The sequence below is a fragment of the Phocoena sinus genome, chromosome 21 (assembly GCF_008692025.1).
Source record: "Phocoena sinus isolate mPhoSin1 chromosome 21, mPhoSin1.pri, whole genome shotgun sequence".
NCBI classification, from domain to species: domain Eukaryota; kingdom Metazoa; phylum Chordata; class Mammalia; order Artiodactyla; family Phocoenidae; genus Phocoena; species Phocoena sinus.
In genome coordinates, this window is record NC_045783.1 from 33,172,523 (window position 1) to 33,185,716 (window position 13,194).

The following is a 13,194-nucleotide window of genomic DNA, read 5'->3' on the forward strand; positions in this document are numbered from 1 at the left end:
TGCTATGGTATCTTAAGAAGCTTGTCCAAGGACAACAGATAGTAATTGTTAAAAGCAGGTTTAAACCTAGGTCTCTAGGTTCCTCCACAGCACTGGATGGAGAGAAAGGCAATACAGGTAGTGTAAACAAGGTGAACTTCGGTTTGCAGTCTGCCAAAGCTAGTGCTTAAAGGATATGGCTTCCGTGATGAGTGGACGGAGGAAGACTAGACCAGTTCTTTAAGATTGCCACTGAATGTCTTATAAAGAAGTTGGACTTTATCCTGAAGAAAAGACGAACAGGTTACTGAACCAAAAGATGATCAACTGTATTTTACAAAAATAATTCCAGTAGCAATAACAAAGACCAACTGGGGAAAACCTAAAGATAGGTAGAACAATTGTGATTGCAATAGTCTGGTGAAGACAAGATAAGAAGCTGAACCAAAGCTAAGGGAAAGGAATAGGAAAACATAGCTATGGACTCAGAAACCAGCTAGTTGTGGAAGTGATAGAATAAGAATTAAACATGACTAACTTAACTGAAAAGATGGGGATGCCATCAACTGTGAAAGGTGAGTCATTTTAAAGAAGAAAACCAGGAGGAAAGCAAAGGGATGATGAATCTGATTTCAGGTGTGTTTAGTTGGAGGTACTCTCATTCACCTCTCAACTACATATGCTAAGCATTGTGCAGGATAGTGATACAAACCCCTCAAGATGCTTTTAGTCTACAGGGGAGAACAGATGTTTGCAGGTACTATGATAGGGAAACAAAGGAAGAAGTGACCAAGTAGGGAAAAGTGGTATCAGGGAAAGGCTTCACAGAGGTATCTGACAGGCAGGCATACCTGAAGGGGATGTTCAAAGAAAATATAGAATCATACAGAACTGGATTTGGGAGATGGGAGGAATGAGCTTAGTTTGGGACTTAATAAGGTTAAAATGCCTAAGAAACATCAAAGGGGCAATGCCCATGGATCTGGAGTTCAAGAGAAAAGGTGGTCTGGAAATAAAAATCTGGAAGTCACAGACAGTCAGCCCTCCATATCCGCAGGTTCCACATCCTTGAATTCAACCAACCGTGGATCCTAATCAGTTGAATCTGGAACCCCGGACCCTGTAGATACCTTGAGGGCTGACTGCACGTACAAAATGGCAGTAAGGCCATCAGAGTTGATGAGTTCTCCCATGGAGAATAGGTGGAAAGAAGAAAGCCAAGGTCAAAACATCAAAATTTAAGGGACTGGCAGAGGAAAAAGTCTGAAAAGGAAATAGACTAGTCAGAGAGTTGGATGGTACATCAACGTAAAAATGTCCAACACAAGCAAACTAACAGTACTGCTCAGCCAAGAGATGAAATTGAGAGATGAACAGCAGGAAGCTGTCTTAACAACTGTGCCTGTGGTAAAGACAACCACATCCTTTCTTTATAAAGAAATATGAAAAGGAACCAGGGACTAAAGTCGGGATAGACTTCATCCAGGAGTAGAAACTTGAAGTAACCTCTAAAGAAGGTAGAAGCAAGGTCATGAGGCTTAAGCTTTATGCTGTAGTCTCTAAGTACCACAAGAAGATTTTAACAGAGGAATGATATGAGTAAGATTTGAAGTTTAGAAAAGTCACTCTGTACGTGGTTGGAAATGGATGGGAAGGGATATGATCTATGATCCAGGCCCTGAGTACCAAGGGCCTGCATTAAGGCACTGATGAAAGCACTGGAGAAGAGACAAAAGAGGTATTTAAAGGTATAACTGGCAGGAACTGCTGGCTAACTGATTTGGGGTAGGAAACACAGTAAGAAGGACGCAAGACTAGAAAGACACCATTAAAGAAGTGAAGAGGCAAAGCCACAGAATGGAAGATATTAACTCACATTTAACCAACAAATGTTCATATCCAGTACTGTATATACAAAGAACTCTTACATGTCAATAAGGAAAAGACAGACAGAAGACTTCAACAGGTACTTTACAACAGAAAATACATATGTAATATACAAGTGGCCAATAAACATAAGAAAAGATGCTCAACCTCACTAGCCATCAAGGAAGCAGATCTTCAAGGATGGCTAAAATTATGAAGACTGGCAATAATAAGTATTGGTAAGAAAATGGAACAAAAGAAACTCTCTTACCCTGCTGATAGGAATATAAATTGACAAAACCACTCTGAAAACTACTAAAAATAAACACAGCATACCATATGATCCTGCACTTCCCACTCCTGGCTATATACCCAAACGAAGTACATACACACAATATATAATAAAATATATACACAAAATGAGCAGAGCAGCATTATTCATAACACCAAAATCTACTCAAATAAAAACTACCCAAATAACTATCAATGAATGGTTACACAAATAAATTACGCTATATCCTACTACAGTAGAACATTAAACAGTAATGAAAACAAATTACAGTCAACAACATATCGCAAACAACAGCAAATGAAAGAATAGACCCAGAAGAATACATAATATATCATTTTATTTATATAAAGTTCAAAAACAGTTCTATATTGTTGTAAGTCAGGATAGTGATTATACCTTTAGGGAGAAAGAAAGAGGTAATGAATTGGAGAGGGACTTCTGAGGTATAAATAATGTTACTTTTCTTGACCTGGATGATGGTTTCATGGATCTTAATTAGGAATTAAGGCATACACTTACAATCTGTGTACTTTTCTGAATTTATATTTTAATTAGAAAGTTAAATTTAATTATGAACATCTATTGAGGAGGACTGTGGTACCTCTGGAATATTCTGAAAGAAATACCGATGGTGATTTAGACAGTGAAGTTGGGACTTAGAAAGAGGCTAGAGATAGATTCAAAAGACATGAATGTGCAGGTGATAACTGACAATGCCCAGTGAGAGGGTGGAGGTAAGTGGAGTAGGTGGAAGGGGTAGACAGTAAAGGGAGGGGAGTGGAGAAGTGAGACAAAGTCGGGATAGAAGAGCAGCAACATTTAGAAGCATCAGAGGAAAAGCAGGCCAGAAAGGACCAAGACAAAACAGAACCAAGAGAAGTGATGACACAAGAATTTCAAGAAGCAGAGAGCAATCCAAAAATCAATGTTGGGGGCTTCCCTGGTGGCGCAGTGGTTGAGAGTCTGCCTGCCGATGCAGGGGACATGGGTTCGTGCCCCGTTCCAGGAAGATCCCACATGCCGCGGAGCGGCTAGGACCGTGAGCCATGGCCGCTGGGCCTGCGCGTCCGGAGCCTGTGCTCCGCAACGGGAGAGGCCACAACAGTGAGAGGCCCGCATACTGCAAAAAAAAAAAAAAAAAAATCAATGTTGGGAAGATAAAGTAACTACTGGATTCTACAACTGAGAAATAGCTGGAGACCTCACTAAGACAGCCCTTCTCAGTGACAGGATAAGAACTGAAGTCATAGGAACCAACAAGCTGCCATGCAGGGACAGAGAGTAGACAGGAGACAGCTAAAAGGAAATGACAAAGGGTTTTGATGTGTTCTAGTTATTTCAAATGAGAAAGACTAAACCTATTTAAATGTGCAAGAGAAGACACACATGGTCCAAGAGATTCAAGAAACAAGAAATAACAGAACATATTATGTAGTAAGGATTAGGCTACACTGTTCAATATGGCAGGCACTATAACATGTGGCTATTTAAATTTAAAATAAAACTAATTTAATCCCTCAGTCATACCAGCTACGTTTAAATTGCCCAAGAGTCACATGTGGCTACTGACTACAGTTTTGGACAGCAAAAATATAGAACTATTTCATCATTACACAAAGTTCTATTGGAAAACACTGGCTTAGAAAAGAGGATGGATTTGTAAGCACAGGTAAAGGGACTGGCCTTCGCAGACAGAATGGTGTAGATGCATACTGCTTGTAGGTGGGATGGTGGGAACAGGGAAAAGTCGAGGATGTTCACTTTCAATAGCCTCAATATTTCTGGAAAATAGGAAATAAAATCACCTGCTACAAGTGGGACAGCGATTGGCTGGACAGACCATGAGAAAGTGATAACTGACAGAGAAAACTGAGAGGTGAGACTGGCTGGGTTTAAGAACAGAGATAACAGCAACAACAGAAAAACCTCTATCAAAATGGAAATGGACACACATTCCTCAGGCAAGACAGAATCAGCAAAGTATGTATTAACATAGAATAAATTTGAAATACAGAAGAGAAAAGCTGATGAAATCCCTGCAAAGTGGCCTCTATATTTTCACTAAAATAGAAGGCTATGTTTTTGCTTAGAGAAGTAGATAGGTATGGGTTTGGGCATTCACAGAGCAGAAAAGTCTGAAAATCTGTGTGGAAAGTGACAGGGAATCACTTCGTGATGGAAAATAAAACTGTCAATCAGCCCTAACCACAAAGCTAAGATAGGAGAGAATCAATGTGTAGTATTTCCAATCAAGAAGGTTGTACAACTTTCCTTAACACCTCTGAAGCCTTGGACTCACAAAATCAGAGAAACTGTAGATAGACAAGATAAGCTAAAGGGTGGGAATTCCCCCAGAATGCAATGCAAATACTTCTACAATAGTGGGCCACAAAGTTAAGGCTGGACATCATAAGCAGAACACGGCCTGACAAACTGAAAGCCTGAGTTAAGGACCAACAGGAATCCTGATCAAATGGAAATAAAGGTCCAGCAGAAAGTAAAAGAAACAGAAAAGTAGAAAAACTAAAGATTCTGGTTTAGCAGAGGAGTGTTAGAGTTTCTGATTTCCTACGTATGAAGTTCTTGCTAATAAAGAAAACCCCAGATGGCAAATGTGCACGAATTCTTTAACATTTAGTAAACACTATTCTAGACAATTGAGGATACAATGGTGAGAAAGACAAAGCTCCCACTTTCAAAGAGTTTTACATTCCAGTTGAAAGCAGAAGAAAGTAAAACTGAAGACAATAAAAGAAGTCAAAAAGCTGGGAAAGCATGATCTTAGAAGAATCATCTACATGTGTTCAACTGAAAATGATGACTGTGCCCAAGATAGGAAAGTTTTGCAAAAACTTTTTTAAGTTTTAGAGAAAAGAATATTGGTAAATGACAGCTCTCCCCACCAGCACGCCCGCACGCACACACAATCAGAGCTCATGGTGGGAAGAACTTCATGTCAGAACTTGTTCCATAAGAGAACAACAATCATCTGAGAAGTGGTAAAGATCAAGGACTGTGTATCAACTCGTCTTCTTGGTCTCTCCTACCCACCCTCTTTTTAAAATATGGATAAGAGTATGGAAAAGTAGCTCCACTAGGAAGATATGGACACAGTCCAATGTAAGGATCTGCTACTGGCAGACTAGTGGTTCCACTTTCACATAAAGTGCAGTGTATCACTTCAGCAGTCTGGCTAAAAAAGAAACAAAGCTGGGTTCAGATAAAGAATCCTGTATAACCTGCAATCGTGGAGCTGGAGAAACCTATGTTACAATAAGAAGCTACAGGGCAGAGCAAGAACAGTATCATAACTCAAATTTAGTTAGCATAATTAACATATTAAGTTAATCTGCTGCTACTTCTGAGGGATAGATTAGATCATACTTAAGGAAGCAAACATGCAAGGATGAAGAAAAGAGGAAGTCTGAAAAACAAATTGCTCTTCTTCAGTATAGGAAATATAGTCTTAAAAAAGTAAAACTATGCAGTAATCTGTGTCTTCAAGCATATATCTTTGTCATCTAGAACCAGACAATAAAGTTCTTAATGGCAGAAATGTTATTTAAAATCATACCTAAGAAATCTTTACCAAAACTATCCCCATATGTTCCTGTATGTTCCCTGTAATATTTCTGCCGTTAATATTTTTAATATATGATCACTGCTCCATATTACTAGATTTTGTCTACCTCAAACAAAATAACTGAGTTCATTCAAGTCTTTCATTAAAGTTGGGGGAAAGGGGTGGGCAGTGGTTTAGACATACTGGCTGCATGGTTAACTTGGAGCTGTGCAGGCAGTGTAACTCAGTTATTCTGGTACTTATCAAACAACAACAGTCTTAGACCTTGCCTACTCCCTACACAAAACAATTTGATTATTATCAGCAATAAAAAGTTTAAACAGTATTGGTATTTACAGTGTGAAAATAAGACAGGCTGGAAAGCAATTTGTTAAGTCAATTAAAGACATTGGTCCAAACAGACTCAAATTTTATACAGACACTTTTCAGTAACACAGGGCAGTACAGCCATAATTTCCTTGAACTAAACACTGTACAATGAATATGTTTATTCTTTGACATCATAGGACCAAGCATAAAAATAATAAATATTTCAGCTACCAAAACAAAATTGAATCCATAAAGAAATACTATTACCAACAGTGATCGTGATATTTTAACTAACTGATAATTTCAGGGGTTTAAAAAAATTATTTTCAGGGCATTTTTTAAGTGCAGTTTGGGAAAGAGTAACAGTACTTTGAGGATGAGTCATTTTAGCTGATGAACTAGAAGCAAAAAAGTGGTTTAAATAAATCATCTAGGTTACAAAATAAATCTGAGGTTTTCTGTGTTGATCAAATAGAACTGCTTATCAGTTAACTGTGTGATTTGTTTTAGCATATGCCTAACCATATTGTGAAGTGCGTAAAAACTTACAACTCCAGATCATTCTCATTCCCGAAATATCACTGAGCATGAAAATCAATGAGAAAAGCTAACACTACATTGTGTTCACTGTAAGATTTGAACCTGAAATGTACTGGGGTAGTGATATTCATAACATTTTCCAAGTAAAACTCTACCAGCTGATTTCAATTATCCTGTATCACAAAGATAAAATAAAGAACCATTGATAATCCATGAGTAAAGTCTTTTAAAATATGTATAGAGATACACAATATGCAATATAATCACTTGTTCCCAGAACTGTCCAAACGTAGTCCTTATATCTGACTGTTCTCATATGTATATAAAGTAAACCTACTCCTACAGCTAACAAAACAAGAAGAAAAATTGTAGCAAATGACTTTACACACCATTGAACACAGAAGCCAGAGTGAGCCTGTTAGAAGGTAAATCAGAGCAGTCGCTTGGTGCCCCAAACTCTCCATCCAGCCCAAGCACTTCCAGCTTAAAGGCCCCATGTGATCTGTACCCCCGCACACAAGCCCACAGTGGCCTCTCTGACCTAGTCTCTTATTGCTCTCTCCCTCTCACTTTCTACTCCAGCCCCCTTGCTTGCTCTTTCTTTACAAGTCAACTGTTCCAGGCCTTTGCATTTGCTTTCCTTCTATCTGGAATGCTCTTCCCTAGATCCTTCCGATCTCTACACAAAAGTCACCTTCTCAGTAAGGCTTTCTGTGGCCACTCCAACACTTCAAAGCAACTCACCAGCTACAATAATTCATAAACCCCTGCCTTGCTTTGTTTTTTCTTCTTAACCCTCTTCACTAATTAAAATATTGTGTGTATGTGTATCTTATCATTTGTCGCCCACTAAATGTAAACTCCATGAAGGCTCTGACTTCTGTTTGTTGAGGACTGTATTCCTAGTACTAAGAACAGTGCCTAGCATGTAATATGCATTTGAGAAGTGTTCAATACATTAATCGAAGTACCTTGAAAAACTGGTAATAATAAGAAAAACAGTATCTCAGAAAGAACTATGAGTTGGTTATGAGCCTGATAAAGCTATGCACAGCTCAATAATAATCTTAATAATATAAAAATGCTCTACTGTTTCAAAGTAATCTCACCAAGTGATTTCATGGCCTCAATAACTAAGTAAGATTTCGCTCACAGCAACCTACTGTCATTCAACTTCTCAAAAGTAGGGGGAGATTTGTGGCAGGAGGCACTTAAATTGTACCCTGTGTCATGGGTTGCCCTAGGCTGCCTTAAGCACCACGTTGAGATCTCCACAATAATCACTGGATGGCAGCACTGAGCCAAATACGGTAGATGCTCCCATTAGTAGACAGATGGTTGAGTAGCATTCTGACTTGAGTTTTTGGAAATAACTTTGATTAAAAAAAGAACAGCAAAAATTTTGCCCAATGATCTCTATTACATGCGGCTACGCCATGAAAGAAAATAAATTTTGGACACAATCATTTAGACAATCTTAAATATAATGACATTTTCTAAATGCTGAGCTACATCATCTGAGATATTCCCATCTTTATTAAAGTCCAATTTTAATTTTTCCCAGACTTGACGTTAATTTTTTAATCCACTATATACCTGTCACTGTCTTCATCTTCTAATATCTTCTGATGACCTCAAATCCACCTTTATGTTGTCTCTGTTCTTAAACACTGACATAAAGGATAATCAAGAATCTGTTTTGTTGCAATTATTTCTTTCAAGACTGACCTGAATGATAAATTCTGGAATTGTGACCACCAGAATTTTCAAGGAAAAAAACCCTGCACTTAGACTTATGATTTCAGAAACCTCTAAGAGATCCTGTCACAGACTATCAGGCAATAAAGATTTGTGACTTCTTAAAAGCTACAAATTCTCGTTTTATGACCACTAGAAATGATTGAGACAAGTTAGCAGAGCCAATGTTAAGAGTATGAAAGAAGTACGTAATTCATATAAGACTCCCTATAATACTCAAACATGCACTAAGCAATAATAATGGTCATATCGTTCTTAGACTTAAATACGAAATATCTATAAAGCACTATAAAAACATTATATAAAAAACTTTAAAAAAACTTTTTCAACTATAATTGTTGCAACTCATTTTTTAAAAAATCAAGTGGCAAACCACAAAAAGGAAAAATATTGTATGATTCTACTTATATGGGGATTCTACTTATATGGAGTGGTTAAATTCATACAGAAAGTAGAATAGAAGTTACCAGAAGCTGGGAAGAAGGGGAGAATGGGGAGTCACTGTTTAATGAGTACATACAGATGATGAAAAAGTTCTGGAAATGGATAGTGGTGATGGCTTTAAAACACTGTGAAGGGAATTCCCTGGTGGCGCAGTGGTTAAGAATCCGCCTGCCAATTCAGGGGACACGGGTTCACGCCCTGGTCCGGGAAGATCCCGCATGCCACAGAGCAACTAAGCCCGTGCGCCACAACTACTGAGCCTGCACTCTAGAGCCCGTGAACCACAACTACTGAGCCCACATGCCCCAACTACTGAAGCCCACGTGCCTAGAGCCCGTGCTCCACAACAAGAGAAGCCACCACAATGAGAAGCCCACGCCGCAACAAAGAGCAGCCCCCGCTCGCTGCAACTAAAGAAAGCCCGTGAGCAGCAACAAAGACCCAACGCAGCCATAAATAAATATTTTTTAAAATAAAACACTGTTAATATACTCAATGCCACTGAATTGTACACTAAAAAATGTTTAAAATAAATTTTATGTAAATTTTACAATAAAAAAATTAAGTGCTATGATTTTTCATATTCTCACAAGTCAGATGATTGAAGTAATAAGGTCAAAATTGATAAAGGTGAGAAGCAACTACTATAATTTGTCCTTATCTTGAAAACCTGTATCTTTTAACTGTTCCTGTGGAACCCCTATTATGTTAACTTTGAGTGCAGTAATTAAGACTTAGAAATATAGTTTTAACTCTCCCCAAAATGAAAACGTCTTTAATTACTAATAACAAATTATGGTTATTAAATTTAACCATTAGGCATTTTTATTCTCACTGTACCTACACCGAAGTTGGTTACCTTTTAATCCAATTACATAAAAATAGCTCACCCTTATGCCTTAACAATTTTCTTGTAAAACAAGTCTAAGAATAAGTCTATCAATCAAGCACCAGTCTCAAGCTGAAACCTCTTTCTGACCACTGTGTGATCCAGCCAGTTTCTGAACCACCATAAGCTCCTCTCAAATCTACCCACTGAACTTCTCTTCCTTACATTTAACTTTTCCTAAAACCACAGCCCTCACCTACCTCTTTGAATTTTTCTAGTGGTTCAGATCTATTTGTTTATCCTGTTTCTTCTACTGCAATTATAACCAAGTAAAATAAATTTAACTGCAAATTAACTTTCTTCAATGGATATTTATTTCACACAACTTGAAATTTAAATAACTTTCAGCAGAGATATCATTTATTAGTTGATAATATCTACTGCTGAAGTACTGTTATGTATAATAAACCTTAAAAAATGGCTCTATTATATATAATAAGTACCCAAAGGATAAAGAGGAGGTAAGTCTTAGCTTAGAAAAGACGAAAACTGAACTGTTCTTAGGTATGGTATAGTGAAGGAAACCAAAATGTTGTTCAGTGACAGAGCACATGGAAAGCAAATACTGCTACCTTTTCAAAATACTATCCAAAGCATAAGAAGTCTGGTAAATACTACTGTTTGGTAAGCACTGTAATGTAACATAAAAATTTGAGAAGACAAAAAAAGAATCAGGACTCACATTTTTAAAGCACTTATAAATGTCAGTAAATACAAAAAATCCACACAAAATAATTAGAAACCAATTAAATTGGTTTCACTTTTCACATTAACCACTTACACACACACACACACACACACACAAATTTTCAAAAGCAAGCCTTTTGAGAGGATGTTTGCACGATTCGTTTTTTCCAATATTAGAAGAGAAGCAAACTGCCCATAACAGTTCACTTTAGGAAATGAATGCGTTGTTGGAAGGCATTTATACACTGTTGAAAAAGCTGGACATTCTAACATACACTGTCCCTCTTCCAGTCAGGCAAGTCCTCCTCTCGGTTTCACCCAGTTCTTCATTCCTTCACTACCAACGGCCTTGGATGAACTCATGCTCCTTCCAAATCCTTTCCAACAGCTTAGAATCCAATCTGCCTTCATGTTTTCCAGAAAGACAACCCTAGGTAAGCAGAAATCACCCTAGACCTCTTAATTCATCTCGTTAAGTGCCTGTACACAGTATGTACTAAGCACTTGCTGAAATTAAAATACAACAAAATCATGCTTAGCTCCAAATAGGTTTATTAGCTACTTCCTCAAAGCCTTTCCTCCAAGAATCGATAACCTTCAGGGGAGACATAACTTGGGTAGGATTTAATCTCTTTAAATTCTTCAGCACCTCATAGGCTATTAAGTACTCTGTGGCTGCTTATTAAACATTCTTTTAGGATAATCTTTTCCTCAACAGCATAGTCATAAAAGATATATAATAATAAAACAACATGAATGGCCTGGAAAAGAGTCCATTTTCTACTATTTACAGTCTACAATAAGGTAACCTTGCATAATTTTAATCAGTTCCAACATAACCCATTAGCCATTACAAAGCTTTAATAGGGGTACTAAATTGAGTTCTTTTATTATTACGAGTTCATTCAATAACTTCTACACTTAGATACCATAACAAGATCACTGGTGAAAGAAAATACATTACTGATATAATGAGATCAGTAACGATCAATTTCAATTTACACTTTTACTATGTATACAGATTACTGTACATTTAGATGAGAAAGCAATCATCTGTCAAGATACTATAACAATTTTCTATTTCTTAATCAGAGGTGACATCAAAAATGATAATATGCTTATTTGCTGGATTTAAATTCTGTGCTAAGAAACAGTAAAGAGTTAGTTGTCTTTCTTTCACATATTCATCAGTTATTTGAAAGCTCCACTTTCAGTTTGTCAGATATATCACTATGTATCAATTTCCTCATTCATCCAAATATGATACTGCCAAGTTATTACTGCCTCTCCTTTCCTTTGTGGGCCTTTCCTTCCTATTTCAGTTTCTTTTCTATACCTATGGCTCTCCCCTAATTCACAGTCATATCACCATATACAATCTTCTACACGGACTGACTCTCTCTACTCTGTTTCTGCACACTACTACCAGATTAATCCCCCTAAAATACTTTTTTTTTCATCCAGTTACTCGCCTGGCTCAAAACTTACACAACACATACCAACTCCTGCTGGCTGGTATTCCATTCCCTCCACCATACACCAAACTACCTTCCTCACACTATCTTCCTCTACTTCCAATTACTCACTTGTCTTCAAAGATCATACTTAATGCTCTTTCTCCAGGTTACTTTACCCCGTCCCTCAAAGTCCTTTGTATCCCTGCCTCTAAGAATCAACTCAGTACAGCTTAAGGACAGACTGGGCTCCTACTACGGCATCACTTTGGCCAAGTTACTTAACATTTTGGTGTAAAACGGTACAACAAGTAACTTTCAAGTTATCACGAAGATAAAATGAGATAAAGTTATTGGGTGTGTAACTCAAACATAAGAAGCACCTAAAAACTCTGACTTCTTATATTCCTTTTCAAAACTGTTATCTATCTTTCAAAGTTTACCTTTGTTAAATGACCACCACTTTTTAAGTCAGGGCAAATGTTTGTTTTGTTTTGACACCCCCAAAAAGGCATGGTGATAAATATTTTCCATGGACTTATTAATTTTCTATATATGTTATTTATTTGCAAGACTGCATTAAGTTTTTAAGTCTTTCTGCACACACACATTTACCACTTAAAAAAAAACTTTAGTGGTACCTGAGTATAACAGTATTAGCAAAAGAATATTTTCTATGCTAAAAATATACAAAAGTGATGGTTTACACGAAGCAAGATGTTCAACAAGACTTTTGTGTTCCCTTACATTTTTAAGAGACTGCAATTATAGGCATTTATTCTGGCCAAACTAAGGTCTAAAACAAGTAGCACTTAAACAAATTGGCAAAAAGCATCATTTCCTCAAGTCCTTACCAAAAATAAAAACTGACACATATATGACAGAACAGGTAGTGCTCTGCTACTACCAGAATCACGGTGTTTGGAATTGGAAGGGATCTTCAAAAAACATTATATACTAATTTTACCAAAGATAAAAAACATTGTCAAAGGCTATACATGACTAGTAAAGTAATTAAGTTATTCAGTCAGGTAGATAGTCTGAATCTATTCATTAGAGTATTAACTCTAGTCAACAGCTTCAACTAAGTCACTCAAGTAAACAACCTAAAGATAAAATAATTTTTTAAAAGAAAGACCTTGCAGATGGGAAAGGTTGAGTTTCCATTATTGGTAAACAGTGATACCATTCACTAATAATATGGTGTGGCAGGATTTAAACTTACATACTTAAAACTAAAGCTGACCAGTCATCCTCTCCTGCCTTCTTCAAAGAGAAGCATTATTCGCAGCAATAAGAAATCAATCTTTGGGAATTCCCTGGCAGTCCAGTGGTTAAGACAAGGCGCTTTCACTGACGTGGGCCTGCGTTCAATCCCTGGTCAGGGAACTAA

General features: G+C 37.2%; 1 protein-coding gene across 2 annotated transcripts in view; it reads right to left on the reverse strand.

Moving 5' to 3' along the window:
• KAT6A (lysine acetyltransferase 6A) overlaps positions 1-13,194 on the reverse strand; it is a 111,627-nt gene that overhangs the window by 55,763 nt on the left and 42,670 nt on the right. The window lies entirely within an intron of this gene.